The sequence below is a fragment of the Lithobates pipiens genome, unplaced genomic scaffold (genome assembly GCF_037356315.1).
Source record: "Lithobates pipiens isolate NorthernLeopardFrog02 unplaced genomic scaffold, aLitPip1_a1.2 Scaffold_8, whole genome shotgun sequence".
Lineage (NCBI taxonomy): Eukaryota > Metazoa > Chordata > Amphibia > Anura > Ranidae > Lithobates > Lithobates pipiens.
The window spans coordinates 457,794,668-457,814,701 of NW_027507903.1; the positions used below are offsets into that span (position 1 = coordinate 457,794,668).

The 20,034-nt window shown below is 44.2% G+C and overlaps 1 protein-coding gene across 2 annotated transcripts in view; it reads right to left on the reverse strand.

Annotated features, from left to right (window-relative positions):
* The window catches only part of LOC143960158 (carbohydrate sulfotransferase 1-like), a 177,424-nt gene that overhangs the window by 139,368 nt on the left and 18,022 nt on the right, over positions 1–20,034 (reverse strand). Inside the window, exon 2 of one of the 2 annotated variants that reach the window (XM_077468471.1) lies at positions 11,083–11,201. The exons of the other annotated variant lie outside the window; for it this stretch is intronic. The gene's annotated coding sequence lies outside the window, so the exon portion shown is untranslated. The remainder of the gene's footprint in view (positions 1–11,082; positions 11,202–20,034) is intronic. 2 annotated transcript variants of the gene reach the window in all.

Here is a 20,034-nt window from a genome sequence, read left to right on the forward strand (position 1 = left end):
TGTGTGCAAAAAATGCAAAAATGCTCTGGCGCTTAAAGGCTTAATACTACATTTCCATTTCCAACTATCTTTCTATAGGGTGACAACGCTACAGTGATTTCACTGCAGAACGAACAGATGTTCTCCTATTACAGGAAGAGGAAAATCATCAGATTTACTGGCAGGTCATCAAACTATGTTATGGAGGGACTCATGGAGGGAAAAAAATGGAGGGAAAAAAAAAAACTTGCTAATACTATTGACTGCATAATTTTTTTAGCTTGAGCTCATATTTGTACTTTGAACATGCACATATGTGTGCCAGAATGTGTGTGAAAGAACATTCACCTTCTGCCATCAAAAGTGACAGCGTGCCATGTAAGCGGCAATCTAGCCGGCGTTATAGTTTAGCACACGAGGGTAACCAAGCATAAAATGACATGAGATGCTAGAAGTCATCTCAAACAGTTATGACCAAAAGCATAAAAACATTTCAGCATGATTTAAGTCTTCTGAATGCCCGTAAACACCAGACGTCACATATATAAAATATCTGCGTCATTAATCTGACCGGAGAGCTATTACAGGTGCGCTGGAGACTATTTATGACCATCCCTTGGCTGCGAAACTGGGACGGAATCCACAGAAAATATGTATACAGCATTAATCACACGAGAAACGCTTCTGGCTCTAATGGGATTCATTATTTTTAATAGATATAGTTTTGTTTTTGGAATGGCTATCGAACAATGAAACCAGCCTTAATCCCAGGATTCCTTCAAGTCCCTTTCTGGGGATTTGAACTGAAAATGTCACACTCTGGAGCTGCAAAGGCCCTTAATTGACATCCACCAACACTGTAGCAAGACTGGAGGTCTGCAGAGGAATTATCTCTGTTTTCTGTGATATCTGGCTTAAACCTGATGGTAACAATAGTATACATTGCTGATATATCACTGCTGTATTAGATAGATATTGATAAATAGCTAAGTCCTTGCAGGGTGGAGTTAAAAGGCAACTGCGAGCAAAAGGTTAAGTATACAATTGAAAGAAATGTGTAATGTATGTGTGCCATGAATTTATCCAGTTCTGCTATGCTATGAGGCTGATGGAGGGTGATAACACAAAATGTGTTTTTGCAGCCACTGCCCCAAATCCTTCCTTTCCTTTGACCTAAAAGTAAACATCACCACACTGAACATCACCAATACTGTTTCCCGCTGGCTCACCTTAGTACCTCTCTCTCTTCCACTTTTCAACTTGACAATGAACCTTCTGCATGTTGAAATACATGCTTAAAGAGACCCTGTCTCTTTCCCCATATTGGGTGGTACTCAGGGCTCTAGTTCTGTGGGAACGCATGGGAACGGAGTTCCTGTACTTTTTCCACAACAGGAACTCAGTTCCCATTAGCAGCCGTGTCCTGAAAGACTTTGAAGTATGCGAGCTGTGTGGCAGGTGCTACACCAGCAGCTGCCCACACAGCTCGCAATAGTAAGTACCACACACCAGGGGTGGACTGACCATTCAGGCATTGCCAGTAGGGGGCCCCATGACAGCTTCCGCTTCGATCTACCTGTCAATCACAGCTAGCTGACAGGTAGATCAGGTTCCTGCTGCTCAGAGATTGTATTTAGTCAGACCTCTCATGATGCACCCCTCCTGATTTTCTGTCCCCTCACCCCCCCCCCCCCCCAGTCTCCTGCATACTTGCTCTGTGTGTCCTGCTGAATCCCGCTGAATCCCCCCATCTTCAGTGCCATATGATGAGATGACCCAGAGGAGGAGCACAGCTATTCTGCTCACAGAACATGCAGGGAGAGAGGTGAGCTGAGGAAGAAACATCAGTTTGGGGTGGTAAGCTGAGCACAATACCTGGCAAAGTTTAATGCCAGGAGGGAAGTTTATGTAGAAATATGTGAAGGGTTGGAATAGCAGCGAGTGTGTGTTGGAGCCCTGCAGAGTTTGCAGCCCCCCAAGCTAACATACATCTCCTAAGCAGGAACACATCACTATCTCCCCAAGTATTCTGTCCATATAATATGCAGTTAATTTATAACCTTTCCGTTTAACCCTGTGTTATCCATCTCTGTTCAATGAAAAGTGTAAACTCACCACATAAACACTCTATATACAAAATAACATTCCCCAATAAAGATCAGAACATGATGCACATGTGCATGGAAGCACAATTGAATGAATGCTGATTATTCAGAGAATTACTGTATTTATGTTTATTGAGTACTGTTTTTTTATGTACTAACAGTTAAGCTTCATACACACAATACGAAAATTGGATGAAAAATACCACTTTTGAAGCATTCATGCATATGAGCGTATCATTTTTTTTTTTTGGTGGGGGGGGGGGGGTGGATCTTGGGTGGGAGTTCCCACACTTTTTTCCCCAGGACTTGACCCCTGGTGGTACTGCTCACTTGGGGTTGCTCAGCTCAGACTCCACTCTAATATTTTTGGCAGGCAGGTGTAGGGGTCAGCCCCTAGGATTACTGAACTATATTGCACTGTGTTCCATCTATAATATATACAGCCTGCTATTTCCAGTTTAGCCACAAGATGTCACTGTTGCTGCCGACCGTTCAGAGGAGAGGAAACAGGAAGTGGCAGTGAGAGAGATCTGTGAGGAGTGTGTGGGCAGCTGAGGAATTCCTGTGCGGAGCTGAGGAAAAGTCAAGTCTGTCCTGAGGAGAGGGAGACTTTGTGTGGATAAAGAGTCGCAGTATCCAGCTAAAGATCGGGCACCTCGGGCAGAGAGAGAGAGCTGTGGTGATTTTGGGCCGCATCTGTGTTCATCCATCCGTCCCAGACGGGCAAGCTGCAGCACTAGGAACTGGACTTCACCTGCCTCATGAAGGAGGCCAAGACAAGGGACCCTCCAGCTGTCTAACAAACTGTGAGTGAGCACCGGTGCTGGATTGTGATAGGGAATAGTACAGTCCCTACTGAGATAGTACGTTGTAGAAACGTGTCCCGATAAGCGGGAATCAGGCAGGACATATTAGAAGAGGGTAGCCTGTATCACTGTGCATGTGTTGGCGGGAAAGCCATTTTGTGTACCACATTCCAGTTAGCCTTACTGTAAACTACTGTGAATTGTTAATACTGTTATCCTCCTCCTCCGGCCATTATATCTTACTGTTTAATAAAGCCGGTTTTTGTTTCAGCCTCCTTGTCTGCTGTCCCGTACTTGAAACCTGCATTGCGGTCTCCTATACCTCTGACCGCTACAAGTGGCGCTGCGAGCAGGGTACGGTTACAGAGATGGAGGCGGCTGAAGGCAACGTACCTGATGTTGATGTGAATGCCTTAGGTAATGGTGGAACCCCTACAAGGACCCTCCCTATGGGCATGCTTTTTAACTTGTTGCCAAAATTTGATGGCCAGAACATGTCACTGTCAGACTGGGTGACGAGATTACAGAGCGTTGCTAGAATTTACAATGTCAGCCCAGAGCTACAGGTGGAAATTGCTTTGGCTGCCCTGGAGGGTGAAGCGCGGAAAACTGTTTGCTTACAACCGGAAGCTACGCGCAGTACCTTGAAAGAGATTGTGCGCTTTCTAGAAGAAATATACGGTGAAACAGCTAGTGCGGGCCACCTCCGGGCAAAGTTCTTCTACCGGGTACAGCAGGAAAATGAAGGGGTCTCACAATATGCAACGGCTCTACAGGAAGTACTGGCTGAGATACAGAAAAAAGAGGCAGACGGGATAACCGCCATGGGATCCGCAGACCGGATACTGAGGGAACAATTGATCCTGGGACTCTACAGCTCTCACCTGAGACAAGCCCTACGGGAACGAGTCAGAGTGGACCCTACACTGAATTTTCGGCAAATATTGGCTGAGGCCGTGGAGCGAAGTAAAGAAGAAATTTATGCCTCTGGAGTGATACGGACCCAGACCGCCTCCCTCGGGGTTGCGAAGAATGAAGAGGTCCTGGTTAGAGTGGTGCAGGACCTACAAAGCTCCCTGGGTCTCATGCATGAGAAGTTGACGCAAATAGAGAGACGGATGGATTTGAGCTACCCCCCTGAGGTTGCATATCTGGGGCAACAACAACCTTATCAGACTGCCTCGATGGTTCCTGCACCAGAGCATCCTTACCCACGTATTCCCACCTACCGAGTCCCTCAATATCCTCCAGTGAGCTCGGCCAGTCCAGGCCTACGGGCGCCTCCCGCACACAGACAGAGAGAACAACGCAGAGAGGCTCAGTGCTGGCGGTGTGGAGAAAAAGGACACTTCGCTAGAGAATGCCGGAGGGACCTGCCTAGACGCCCAGAGCCGGCGTTAAACTTCAGGCCCCCGCAGTAATGAGGCACACTGCGGGGGAAGTAGAGTGTCAGGCCACTCAGCACAGCTCCGAACACCTGGTTGCAGGATGTCCCACCATAAGAGCCGAGTTTGAAGGCATTCCAGTCAACTGTTTAGTGGACACCGGATCACAGGTAACGACCATGCCTCAGTCATATTTCAACCGTTACTTTCAAGCACTGGCCAAGCCAGAACAGGGGACATTGATCCGGGTCACAGCAGCTAACCAGCAACAAATCCCTGTCACAGGTGTCGTATGGATGAATGTACGTCTGTGTGGACAGGAAGTTGGGAAAAAAGGTATCCTGCTGGTCCCTGAAACCTTCAAAGAAGATGTACCGGTGATAATGGGCATGAATATCCTGCGAGAGTTGGATCAAATTATGTTCACTAAAAGGGGGCCGGGCTATTGGAAGAATGCCACTCCACACAAACCAACGCAAAAGGCATTTCAACGGTTAATCCGGTTTTGTGGGACACAGAAGAGTGTCCCAGTACATCAGTCTGTAGGAAATATTCGAGTGCCGGGAAGGGCTACCCTTACCCTCCCTCCTGATCGGGAGACTATACTGACTTTGCCCGTGGGAACCTCCCGCAACCTTGAAGGTATGGAGGTGATCATTGAGCCTGCAGGCCTGGGAGAGTTAGGTCAGGATGTCCTAGTGGCCCGGACACTGGCAGTAGTCCAAAATGGACGAGTACCCATAAGAGCTGTAAACGTTGGACAACGGGAAGTCTCTCTGGTGCCAGGAGTGGAACTGGCTCGCGTGTACCTACATCGGGGAGAAGTGCTGAGTCAGGGAGAAGTGACTCTAGCTCCGATAGGCAATTCTGCTTGGACCTTGGCAGTTACTGCAAAGCCTGCAGAGGCACCGACCCCAGAATGGAATGGGACAGTCATCTTGGAACAAATGGAGATAGATGTGAAAGCTCTAAGTCCGGATCATTTACGAGCAGTTGAAACTATGCTGTGGGAGAATCAAGCTGCGTTTGCCCGCAATGCCAATGACTTTGGTTGCACAGATGCTATCACCCATGAGATACCGACGGGGGACACTCCCCCAAGCCGAGAGAGATATCGACAGATTCCACCCAAGTTGTATCAAGAGGTGAAGACATTGCTGAAACAGATGATCGATTCAGGAGTGGTTCGGGGTAGTCAAAGTCCCTGGGCAGCCCCAGTGGTGCTTGTCAAGAAGAAGGATGGCACCATTCGATTTTGTGTGGATTACCGGAGATTGAATGCGTGCACAGTGCGGGACTCATATCCTCTGCCTCGCATCGAAGAGTCCCTAACAGCCCTAGGGCGGGCTAAATACTTCTCCACCTTGGATTTAGCAAGTGGATACTGGCAGGTACCGGTGGCTGAACAAGACAAGGAAAAGACAGCATTCATACTTCCCATGGGTCTGTTTGAATTTAATAGGATGCCATTTGGGCTGTCTAATGCCCCAGGAACCTTTCAGAGGCTGATGGAAAAATGTCTGGGAGATCTAAATTTTGAAGCTACCCTGATATACTTGGATGATATTATAGTGTACTCTGCTACTTTTGAAGAACACTTGGCCCGATTAGGACAGGTACTTGAGCGACTGCGGGCCCATGGCCTGAAGATAAAGCCAAAGAAGTGTCATCTCTTCAAGAAGGAGATCGAGTACTTAGGCCATACGGTGTCCAAAGACGGGGTGCTGCCATCCCAAAATAAAGTGGCTGCCATTCAACAATGGCCGGAGCCTAGAACGCTGCGTGAGTTGAAGGCCTTCCTTGGTCTGACTGGTTACTACCGGCGGTTCATCAAAGACTATGCAAAGATAGCGGGCCCTCTGAATGAGATTTTGAGAGGAACTGCTGGGCAATCCAAGAGTCAAAGTGTTCCCTGGGGACAGAAGCAAGAGGAGGCCTTCCTGACCTTGAAAGAGGCTCTGACATCGGCCCCCATCTTGGCTTATGCTGATTTTGACAAACCATTCTTCTTATCTACTGACGGTAGTCTCTACGGACTCGGGGCAGTGTTGTCACAGATGCAGGACGGACACGAAAGAGTGATTGCCTATGCCAGTAGGTCCCTGCGGGATACGGAGCGAAACCCTCATAACTATAGTTCCTTCCGGCTAGAGCTCCTTGCCCTGGTGTGGGCCATGACAGAGAAGTTTGCCGGTTACCTTACAGGGGCTAAAATCTTTGTACGGACTGATAACAATCCCCTGGCCCATCTGGATACTGCTAGACTGGGAGCCCTGGAGCAACGTTGGGCAGCTCGCCTTGCAAAGTATGACTTCTCAATTCGCTATCGCTCTGCTACAGAGAATACCAATGCTGATGGTCTGTCGAGGGTTACTTTTGAAACTCCATTGGGAGAGCTTGATGAACAAAAGGAAGAGGATGAAATTCCAGACTTCCGCAAGTTTACACCTCCAGCAGTCGCAGCACAGACAAGCGGGGAGGCCCGGTCCCTGCCTAAGGCATTAGCAAGAACTAATGAGGAATGGGGGCGAATACAAGATGAAGACATTGGACTGCGACAGATAAAAGGTTGGGTGGCTCGGCAAAGAAAACCAGACAGAGAGGAAAGGGCTGATCTTGATGCTGAGATGAAGTCAATTCTACATCAATGGGACAGACTAGAGGTTCATGGAGCTGTTCTATACCGCAAGTGGCAGCAGCCTGCCGATCTGGAGGCAAGATGGCAGGTTGTCATACCAAGGAGTCTGGCACTAGAGATAGCCAGGGAAGCTCATGAATTTGGAGCTCATTTCGGGCCAGTCAAAACTTACCAGTGGCTGCAGCGTTATGTGTATTGTCCACGACTGGAGGTCGTAGTTGAAGAAGTCTGCCGACAGTGTAGAGTGTGTGAGCTTACTAAAAGCACAGAGCAGAGGACACCCATACAGCCCATACAGACCAAGGAACCGCTGGAGGTATTGCTGATAGATTATCTCCTCGTGGGACAGTCAGCCAGAGGCCCACAATACTGCCTGGTCATGATTGACCACTTCTCCAAGTTTGCAGTGGTCACTCCAACTCGGGACCAGACGGCTGAGTCTGCAGCTCGGGCCATCTGTCAAGATTTCATCCGGGTCTATGGATGCCCGAAACGGATTCACTCAGATCAAGGAGCATGCTTTCAAGGGAAAGTGATGGAGGAGTTACACCGACTGTATGGCATTGGAAAATCCAGGACAACTCCATATCATCCCCAAGGGAATGGGGCCTGTGAGCGCTTTAATCGGACTCTGCTTCAGATGCTGAGGACCTTAGAGGAGGACAAAAAGACACACTGGCCAGACTATCTGCCTGAATTAGTCTGGGCCTACAATAATCGTGTCCACACTACCACCGGCTATACCCCATACATGCTACTGTTCGGTAGAGCCGGACGAGAAATTGTCGAATTGAATTTGGAACAGCCAGAAGATGTGATAGAGCGATCAACCACCTCATGGGTGAAAGAACACCGCAAGCGGCTCCAGACCATCTGCCGGTTAGTAGGCCAGAGATTGCAAGAAAAGACTTATACTGACCGTCCTCCCATCCAAGAGATTCCGTTGCAACCTGGGGACCGGGTGCTGGTTCGAGAGAAACGGCCCAGAGGCAAGTTGAGTGAGCGTTGGGAGGTACAGCCGTACAAAGTGATCAAGAGAGTGTATCCCAATGGTCCAGTTTACGAAGTTCGTGTTGAGAATGGGGAGTCGGCTTCAAGGGTTCTACATAGGAATATGCTACGGCCATGTCGGTCAGAAGATCGGATACCTGCACAGAGGACACCACTCCCTGCCCCTTCCTCAGAATTTGTCATTTCCGATGGGAATAATATTGAAGACTGGTGGATTGTTCCTGACTCTGCACGTGATGAAGCCCCTGTTATAGAACCAGTACCAGCTCCAAGGGAGGAAGGACAAGTCCTAACAGAAAGACAAGACCTTCGGAGATCTAGTAGGTCTACTGCAGGGGTTCCACCAAACAGGTACAATGCTGATCAGTTTATTTGGTCTAACTGTATGTATTATGAACAATGTTGTGCTGCCGTTAAAGATTGATTTAACCCTTTTCTTCCCCATGGACTATATAGCAAGGCCGAGGACGGCCACCTTTAAGCGGGGAGGCATGTAGGGGTCAGCCCCTAGGATTACTGAACTATATTGCACTGTGTTCCATCTATAATATATACAGCCTGCTATTTCCAGTTTAGCCACAAGATGTCACTGTTGCTGCCGACCCTTCAGAGGAGAGGAAACAGGAAGTGGCAGTGAGAGAGATCTGTGAGGAGTGTGTGGGCAGCTGAGGAATTCCTGTGCGGAGCTGAGGAAAAGTCAAGTCTGTCCTGAGGAGAGGGAGACTTTGTGTGGATAAAGAGTCGCAGTATCCAGCTAAAGATCGGGCACCTCGGGCAGAGAGAGAGAGCTGTGGTGATTTTGGGCCGCATCTGTGTTCATCCATCCGTCCCAGACGGGCAAGCTGCAGCACTAGGAACTGGACTTCACCTGCCTCATGAAGGAGGCCAAGACAAGGGACCCTCCAGCTGTCTAACAAACTGTGAGTGAGCACCGGTGCTGGATTGTGATAGGGAATAGTACAGTCCCTACTGAGATAGTACGTTGTAGAAACGTGTCCCGATAAGCGGGAATCAGGCAGGACATATTAGAAGAGGGTAGCCTGTATCACTGTGCATGTGTTGGCGGGAAAGCCATTTTGTGTACCACATTCCAGTTAGCCTTACTGTAAACTACTGTGAATTGTTAATACTGTTATCCTCCTCCTCCGGCCATTATATCTTACTGTTTAATAAAGCCGGTTTTTGTTTCAGCCTCCTTGTCTGCTGTCCCGTACTTGAAACCTGCATTGCGGTCTCCTATACCTCTGACCGCTACACAGGTATGGGACCTCAAATGCTGATATCCCACATCTAGAGTCCCAGATACACATAAGAATCTACAAGGTGGTTTAACTTTTCAGCATCTATTGAACACAGAAAATACTGAACACATCTGCCCAATGGATTCACACGTACTAAATTATTATTATTATTATTATTATTATACAGGATTTATATAGCGCCAGCAGTTTACGCAGGGCTTTACAATATAAAAGGGAGACAATACAGTTATAGTACAATAAAATACAAGAGGATTAAGAGGGCCCTGCTCAGAAGAGCTTACAATCTAATAGGGTGGGGCAAGTGGTACAAAAGTTTGTAACTGTGGGGAATGAGCTGATGGAATTGGTAAAAGATTAGTTAGAGACGTGATAGGCTTTCCTGAAGAGATGAGTTTTCAGGGATCGCCTGAAGGTAGCAAGAGTAGGGGATAGCCAGACAGTTGGCGGTAGCGAGTTCCAAAGGATGGGAGAGGCTCTGGAGAAATCCTGGAGACGAGCATGAGAGGAGGAGACAAGAGAGCTTGAGAGTAGGATGTGTTGAGAAGAGTGGAGAGGATGGTTTGGGTGATATTTGGAGACAAGACTGGTGATTTAGCTCGGGGCAGAGTTGTGAATGGCTTTGTGGTTAGTATTTTAAATTTAATTCGCTGGGTGATTGAGAGCCAGTGTAGGGATTGGAGGAGAGGGTTGGCAGACACTGAGCGGTTGGTAAGGTGTATAAGTCTGGCAGCAGCATTCGTGATAGACTGAAGAGGAGATAGCCTATGGAGAGGCAGGCCAATGAGAAGGGAATAAAATAAATAAAAATGTTTTCTATTCTCTTCACTATCCAAAACATGAAAAAAGTTTTTTTGATTTATTCTGAGTTCCAGGTATAGAAAATGAACATAGTTATATTGATCCAGCTTGGACCAATGTAAGTATGTATGTGCCATAACTGAGAGATCCCCGTGGAAGCTGCAAATTAGTTTAGCAGGCCATGCCACCACAGTGATGCCCCTTAGCTTCCAGGACCTGTGTCTAGCAGTTGTCCTGCTGTATTGTGAACACAGGAGGCCTCTCGATTGACACGGGTGCCATGGGAACACTTTGCATAGTCTTAATGAATGCAATGCATTCACTGATTCTCTGATCTGGATTATGTGGTGAGGTGGAGTGGTGACATATCACCGTCAGGGGTCAGGCATGGAGACCAGTAGCTATAGCAGTCAAGAAGCTCCTGCTAACCAGTAGGATAAGAACACAAGCAGATCACCCTAGCAGATGACGTGGGCTCATCCGAGGTGCGAGGTCTAAGCACTAACTGGTATTCACCAGAGCATTTATTGGTGGAGATGGGTTTTGCTGCATGCTAGTGCCAGGTCGTGGTCCTCAGGATCACCGCACCAGGAGGTGAACAAGCTGGGGTCCAGAAGCAAATATAGCAGGTACAGATCAAGCAAAAGCATAGTCAGTAACAAGCCTCAGGTCGATAACAAATGGTTGCAGGTTGGGATCAAGCGGAAGCATAGTCGTGCAGCAAGCCAAGTCAGTAAGGAGTGGTAGTGAAGATACAGACAGCAGCAGGGGCAAAAGGAACAAGGTATTGGTTGAAGAAGAGCACAATAATATGACAAACAGGAACTGCAGAGGCGTGGCTTAAAAAGGAAGTTAATGGGCAGACAAGGAGTTCAAGGTTCACCAGAAACAAGATAGAAAACCATGCTGTCTAGCATATCAGGTGGCTCAGCAAGACGATCTACTGCCAGATGCAGCAGATGTCGCGGGTTAAGATCCTAGTCCTGGTCATGACATAACAATCTCTACCTTGTCCAATCAGAAAACACTTTGCTTTAACTGAGATAATGGAAAGTGTTCTCTGAATGGTGCCCATGTCTGAAAGCTTTTGAAAGTTACCGTAGCAGCAGTGCCTACTAGAGTGATTTCCAGCTTCCATGTCGATCCACAGGTATGTACAGTGCCTTGCAAAAGCATTCACCCATCTTGGCATTTTTCGTGTTCTATTGCCTCACAACCTGCAATTAACATGGATTTTTTGAGGATTTGCATCATTTAATTTACAGAACATGCCCACAACTTTGAAGTTTTTTTATTTTTTTATTGTGAAGCAAACAACAAATAGGACAAAATAACAGAAAAAGTCAATAAGCATAACTATTCACCCCCCTAAAGTCAATACTTTGTAGAGCCACTTTTTGCAGCTATCACAGCTCCTTGATGCTTTGGATAAGTCTCTATGAGCTTGCTACATCTTACCACTAGGATTTTTGAACATTCCTTGCAAAACTTGCAAAATTTGCGCTTGTGAACAGCACATGTAATTATGTAGAAATCACCATATCTACAACGCTTCTTTAAGTTTAACCACATCATAAATATGAAAAAGTAGGTGATGATGTGGGTTGGTGACAAATTCAAAGCAAGCACCAACATCCCTGAATAGACAATAAGTACAGAGAGATTTGTTTTAGCCTGATTTTTTGGGTGCTAATATAGTGAGAACAAATATTCAGTTAAAAATGTTTTTATTAGGACATACATGATAAAATAGTTTGTTACTCTTAAACAAACGTATACATCAATACAGCTTGTATAGAGGTAGGCCAGAAATATGGAAAGTATAATGTGGGAGTATCTTATCATATAGAAGTTAGCAGTTGTGATGTGAAGTTAGCCCGACATGTTTCGCCACCGTGGGGTTCCTCATTGAATATTGAACAAAATACATTAGGACATAATAGTTACAAGTCATAATAAAATACCCTTGCCATACCTGCCCTTGTTGTCTTCCTCTCCTTCCTCCACCCCCATATATATATATATATATATATATATATATATATATATAATATTGGATATTGATATGTGATTGTAAATATCTGTGAATCTGTGAAGTACAGTCAACCATCAGTTGATATTCCAGCCCAGCAAATTTTAGTAACCTCTGTTTGCCTTGTTTAAATTTTTTTGGCCTTAATTCCTCCAAAAAAAGAGTGTTGTTACATTTATACTAGACATGATGTCTATGCACACATCTACATAAATATGATTAGGTGGTTAGATCATTTGCAGAGGTCTCGCTGCTGCCAAGTCAATTACAAGCTTTAAAATTGAGTGTATTTGCAGACAATTGGCAATATTCTTATCCTGTGCTCAAACAAGCCTACAGAGCCCACTTTATTAGCTCATTGGCTTTGTATGAGTACAACGCAAACCGCATTGTCTTCAGTACACGTACACAGTTTGTGTCATCTCAGCTTCTTCTCCCGGGAGTCTGTTGAAGATGTTCCCTCATTAAAGGTGTTGTACAGTTCCCCCCCGAGTGTCCTCTTTGTCTTTCCTGACATAACATACTTTTGCCATTCCAATAAAATAGCACATCTCTTTAATTTCTTTTCGGCTTTTACAAAGGAAACTTAGAATATTATCCTCCTACATAAGGAACACAAGCATTTAAGGTAATGCTGTGCCATGTGTGAAATAATGCGTCAATCATATTGCAATAGTGGGCACAGGTACACGCAATTTCACCCGTCTAGTGGAAAATCAACAACTACAAGTACTGTAGCTACTAACTTTTAAGAAACACATAATTACTAGCCCAGCCCATGAAATTCAACAATGTCTTCCATCATAGCTCCAAACTGTGCCTGATTTGGAACAAAGTCCCCCTGTCCCTCTTTCTTCCTCATTTGCCTGATCTGATCTATATAGTTGTATATAAAATACACTATTTATTTGACCCCCACTTTTTATGTTGTTTGCGCTATAAACAAAAAAAGACTGACAATAAAAAAAAAAAAAAACAATATATTTAAATTTTTGCTATAATACATATCCAAAATTAATGGTAAATCAGTTTAGGCCAATATGTATTCTACATATTTTTGGTAAAAAAATCTGAATAAGTGAATATTGATTGGTTTGCGCAAAAGTTATAGCATCTACAAAATAGGGGATGTGGCGGACAGATGGGACACTTTTGACACTTTTTTGGAACCATTGACATTTATACAGCGATCAGAGCTAAAAATAGCCACTGATTACTGTATAAATGTCACTGGCAGGGAAGGGGTTAACATTAGGGGGCGATCAAGGGGTTAAATGTGTTACCTAGGGAGTGTTTATAACTGTGGGGGGGATGGGGCTGCTTGGAGAAGGAGACCGATCGCTGTTCCTAATCAGTAGGAGCAGGATATCTGTTTCATTCCTCCCCTGACAGAACGGAGATCTGCCTATTTACATTGACAGATCACCGCTCTGGCTCTGTCTGGAAAGATCGCGGGTGGCCAGCGAGCATCACGTCCGCTGGCCGCACGCATCGGCTCTGCCGTTGCGCTGCAGGTGCGCCCCCTAAAGCTCTTAAAGCAGCCGACCTTAAGTGGTTATTCTGCTTTTCTCTGTATGTCTGTAGAAGACTACTCTATTCATAGGGTGACAACACTGCTGCATGATTTCACTGAAGAACAACTAGCATTAGCACTCTAAGTAGAAAATAGAAAAGTAGTGCATCAAGAACTCTTGCCCGCTTTGCCCATAGTTTTACTTAGGCTGCCACACATTATACAATTTTCCTTTAGATTTACCTAAACATATAATATGAGGTCAAACCTAAACACTTTTAATTTGTATGCAATCAGGCAGGCCCTTGCACTACATAGTTGAAAGTAAATATAAAGGAAATTTTGTCTTCAAAAGGTAAAATGTAAAATGTATTAATTTAATAGATAGATATAAATTCATATCATAAAGAAAATATTATTTTCTTTATGATATGATTTTATATCTATCTATTTAACCACTTGCCGACCAGCGCACGACGTGTACGTCGACAGAATGGCACGGGCAGGCAAATGGGCGTACATATATGTCCCTTTAAATTTGCCGTGCTGCCATCGGGAGCGCGCCGCCGGCGGCGCGCTCCCGCGCTGGTCGGGACCTCCGTGAGTCCGGTCGCGGGACCCGCGGACTCGATCGCCGTGGGCATACCCGCGATCATCTCACGGAGCGGCCGAATGAAGAAATGCCGTTGTAAACAGCATTTCTCCATTCTGCCTAGCAACTAGTGACGCTGATCTCTGCTCCATGTGATTGGAGCAGAGATCAGTGTTCACTAAATGAAAGCCCAACCCCCCCACAGTTAGTAACACACCCCTAGGAACACTTAACCCCTACACTGCCACCTACTGGTTAACCCCTTCACTGCCAGTGTAATTTACACAGGAATCACTGCATTTATATAGCAGTGATTACTGTATAAATGACAATGGTCCCAAAAATGTGTCAAAAATGTCCGATGGGTCCCCCACAATGTCGCAATCACAATAAAAATCGCTGATCGCCGCCATTACTAGTAAAAAAAAAAAATAAGAAAAAATTATTAATAAAAATGCTATAAAACTATCCCTATTTTGTAAACGCTATAACTTTTGCGCAAACCAATCAATAATCGCTTATTGCGATTTTTTTTACCAAAAATATGTAGAAGAATACGTATTGGCCTAAACTGAGGGAAAAAAATGTTTTTTTATATATTTTTGGGGGATATTTATTATAACAAAAAGCAAAAAAGAATGCGTTTTTTTCAAAATTGTCGCTCTATTTTTGTTTATAGCGCAAAAAATAAAAACCGCAGGGGTGATCAAATACCACCAAAAGAAAGCTCTATTTGTGGGAAAAAAAGGACGTCAATTTTGTTTGGGTGCCACGTCGCACGACCGCGCAATTGTCAGTTAAAGCGACGCAGTGCCGAATCGCAAAAAGTGGTCTGGTCTTTGACCAGCAAAATGGTCCGGTCTGAAAGTGGTTAACTAACACATTTTACATGTTACTCTATTGTTGTACGTGCCTCTAAAGTCCACCACTAGGGGAATCCTCTTTTTTCTAGTTTTTTATTACTGCATGTGGCACAACAAATTTGCAGGCCATTCTATATAGCTTTTTTGAAATTACAAAAAAGGAACACAAGGGGGTGCCAGCTAAGTGCATCATCAATGTATATATTACGATTAAATTGGTTGTAAACCCTTACAAACCACTTTGACCTACAGGTAAGCCTAGATTAAGGCTTACCTGTAGGTCCAAGAAATATCTCCTAAACCTATACGCTTTAGGAGATATTTACCTGAAGACAGCCACCGCGCAGGCGCACTGGGTAAGCCGCAAATTGCGGCGATATGCCGCGAGTGTCGGCTCCTGTACGCATGAGCGGGAGTGACGTCATCGTTGCTCCGGCGAATCACAGCGCCGGAGCAGCGAGACCCACGGAGACCCACCAAGAAGATGGACGCTCGGAACTACAGGGGACAGCGGTGACTTCGCTGGCTCCTGTCAGGTAAGTGACACATAATGGACTACTATGCGATGCATAGTAGTCCATTATGCTTTACCTTTGCAGGGAATGATGAGTTTACTTCCTCTTTAAAAAGCCAAATACAAACTTACAGAAATGTGGTTTGATGCTGCACTTAGCTGGCGCCCCCTTGTTTTTTTTTTTTAAGCTAAGTCGGCTAGTACACCTAACACTCCCCTCCCCTAAGCCCCTGTACACACGGTCGGAGATTTCCACAACCAAATCCGTCGGATTTTGCCCATCGGATTTTGTCCGTCGGATCTTGTCCGTCGGATCTTGTCCGAATTTGTTGCATACACGCGGTCGGACAAAGTTGGCGAAAAATCCGATCTTTCAGAACATGATGATGTAATTTCGTTACAGTGGAACTACATTCAGGCTAGTAGCCAATAGCTTTGATGTAGGAATTTGATCTGAGCATGCGTGGCACTTGGTCCGATCAAAATTCTCTACACATGATCGGAGTATGTCCCACCGGCCCAGTTGGTCGGGAAATATTTCCAACATGTTGGAAAATTGGGTCCGATGGATATTCTGACGGAATCAGTCCGATGCATACCACACACAGTCAGATTATCCGACGACACGGTCCGATAGGACACATTCCGACGGATTCTCCGACCGTGTGTACAAGGGCTAAGACTAACAATACTGCTGTCTAAAGGCGTCTCTGTTCCTCCTTCACCCAGAGTGGAGGCGCTCTAATACAAGAGATGTGGTACTGGGCAGATCATCAGGTGAAATAGAGGAGAAAAAGCCTAAAAAAGGAAAACTAATGCAGCCACCACATCTAATGATTGGTAAGCTACAATATATTACATTTTTGGTTTTGGGTTTGAGACCGCTTAAAGAAAATTGATAAGGAAATATTTTGAATTTAAAAACACAAATGCCAGGCAAAATCTTTATAGAAGAAACTGAACAGGCATTATCTCTTTCACCACATAAAGGGCAAGTAGGAAGCCTTTTAATCAATTTTAAGCTAGCATAGCAGGTAAACTAGAGGCGTAATTTGCCAAGTGCACAATACAAAATATCAAATTCCACCGCAATCAGCCAGCCCGCAGATAAGATCTATTAAACACATTTTTAACTTGTAATAAAAACTACATTGTAAGACGCCCACACACATATTTGCAAAATATGCAAATAAGATTGCTGTATTTTTATTATGAATTAACCGCCTGTATACCTCTTATGATCAGAGCAGAATCTAGCTATGAGCCTAATGTTTATGATACCAAAGTATTACTTATAAAAAAAAATTGGAGAAAAAAAAAGTATATTCTATTGAACTAAATATAAATATAAACTATACGTGCTGCCACTTAAAATGCAAATAATAAAACAAAGGGGGAAAAACAATGTAGTGTCAATCTACACAATCACAGTAGCGCAAAAGAACAATAAAAATTTTTCAAAAGTGTCCATAATAACATCAAAAATAATTGTCCATCATAAGTAAATTAATTCATTCAAATATCAAAAAAGAATCAATTGTGAAAATAGTTCAACTCTTCATAAAGTGGAACATTTCCACTTTATGAAGAGTTGCACTATTTTCACAATTGATTCTTTTTTTGATATATGAATTAAATGAATGAATTCATTTACTTATGATGGACAATTATTTTTGATTTTATTATGTACACTTTTGAATAATTTTGTCATAGAACTCATTGACATGCAGCAGAAAAAGGCGTTAAAAAGTTACTAAAGCCAGGACCCTGTATTCACTATATCTGGTCTCCCACAGTACACAGAACATGGAAATGCAATTATTTTAGTAAATATAAACTGCTAAATACCTTTTCTCATCAGCAGTATATAACAGTCTTGTGACTTCTATCAGTGTGTGGTAAAGCTTGCAGGAGGAGTTTTCATTATACAGTAATACCTAGGATTATGAGCATAATTCGTTCCAGAAGCATGCTTGTAATCTAAAGCACTTGTATATCAATACGACTTTACCCATTAGACATAATGGAAACTCAGATGATTAGTTCCACAACCACTGCTGGTGTATGCAGTACTGTATGTGGCCAGAGGTGTGAGGGCGCTGGTGGTACCCGGCGCTTCGTGGAGAACTTGGAGACACTCGGGAACTGTTGACACTGTCGGGTGATCCCACGCACTTTACGCCCGTCCCACCCAGCTGGGAGTGTCTTCGAGCGTCTCCGACTTCTCCACAAAGCGATGGGAGCCACCAGTGCCTATGGACCTCTGACCACATGCAGTACTGCATACACCAGTGGCTTTACTACATGAATTGTACTGCTAGTATATCAAGTCAGCACTCACATATCAAGTCAAAATGAAAAAAAATGTTGTTCGTCAAAATGCTTGTATACCGCGTTACTTCCACCTAAAATTGTAACCTCCCCCTTTTGGTCTCCTCCGCCCCATTGGTGCCACATTTGGTACTTTTCAGGGGGGAGGGGGGAATGGGTACCTGTTTTTGACAGGTACCATTCCCCACTTCCAGGAGACTGTGCCATGGTGCTGTCCCTCAGAAGTTCGTCTCCCTTCTTCCTTTCCAGTTACAAAGCGCAGCATGCTTTGCGTGTGCACAGTTGGGAACTGGCTGTGAGTTACTGTTGGCCAGTTGGAAAGTTGTTAATGTTTAATAAGGGGGTATGTGTAGAGCGGAGAACATTTAATTGATCTATGTAATGAAAATACATAGCAGAGACAACCTGGTAGGTTAATTGGCTCCTGTCTAAATTGGCCCTAGTATGTGTATGTATAATTGTGAGTTAGAGACCTTAGATTGTAAGCTCCTTGATAGCAGAGACTGATCTGATTGTACATAACATATGTAAAACGCTGTGTAAATTGATGGCATACCTATGCCTATAATAAAATAAATAACATAATAATACTGTTACAGTATATTTAGAAATGGAGCCTGGAAACATTGCTTACAGACTTTCTTCACACAGTCTGCACTTCCGATATATACGGTACAGGGCAAGAGCTGCTGAGTCTTATGCCGCATACACACTGTCGGATTTTCTGTTGGAAAATGTTCGATGGGAGCTTTTTGTCGTAAATTCCGACTGTGTGTAGGCTCCATCGGACATTTCGTAATTTCTGACCCACAAAATTTGAGATCTGGATCTCAAATTTTCCGACAACAAAATCCGTTGTCGGAAATTTCGATTGTGTGTACACAATTCCGATGTACAAAGTTCCACGCATGCTCGCAATCAAGTAGAAGAGCCGCACTGGCTATTAAACTTCAATTTTCTCGGCTCTTCATACGTCACTGTGTTCTTGACATTCGGAATTTCCAACAACATTGTGTGACCCTGTGTATGCAGGACAAGTTTGGGCCAAGATCCGTCGGAAAAAAAAAGCATGGATTTTGTTGTCAGAATGTGTGATCGTGTGTATGCAGCATAATAGATAGAGGATGTCCTAGGTATATAAGTCCCAAGGTATTTGGATGCAGTTTTGTGAGCGTATCTCATAAAAAAACAAGGTTTGGGATTATTGATTTCCTTGGAATAATGGATACATATAGATATATAACGTTTATATGAAATAGTTTCTTTATTGGTACATAAGGAAAAAGAAGGGAAAAAGTACAGTTAAAACCATTTGTAGAGCATACACAAATACATGTACTGGATCGCTAGTATCCCAATAAAAGAAAGGGGATACCAGCGACCCAGTACATGTATATGTGTATGCTCTACAAACGGTTTTAATTGTACTTTTTGCCTTCCTTTTCCTTTTGTACCAATAAAGAAACTATTTTATATATACTTTATATATCTATATGTATCCATAATTCAAAGGAAATCAATAATCCCAATCCTCCTCTTTTATGATTTTCATTAAACGGGATGAGGTGCATGATATTCTAGAGCCACTCAGATTACCTTCTTCAAGGTGTTTAACTTATTACAATGCACTAGGTACTCTTTGCCGTCTAGTTAGGTTAAGTGTGGTTTGATTTTGCTTTTTTTATAATGCTTTCACTATCTTGTTTCCAAAGGACTAGCTCTCACTAGAGTTCATTGTATATATTTCAGCCCGAGATTTCCCACTACAGGAAATCGATTCAAAGATACTTTCAGATAGAAGCTGCTACTCTGTGATTTCCAGGCAGCACGCCAGTTGTGGGGCAGTAAAGATCAACCTACTCAGCTTCACTGTGAGCGATATCATTGCATTAGAACTAATATGCAGTCTTATGCCGCATACACACACTGACGGTCTTCCCGACTGACTTTCGGCGGAGTTCCGATGGACTTTCCAAACGAACGGACTTGGCCACACACAATCACACCAAAGTCCGACGGATTCGAACGTGATGACGTACGACCGGACTAGAATAAGGAAGTTCATAGCCAGTAGCCAATAGTTGCCCTAGCGTGGGTTTTTGTCCGTCGGACTAGCATACAGACAAACTGATTTTTCAACCGGACTCGAGTCCGTCAGAAACATTTGAAAAATGTTCTAAATCTAAAGTTCATCTGATTTTTCAA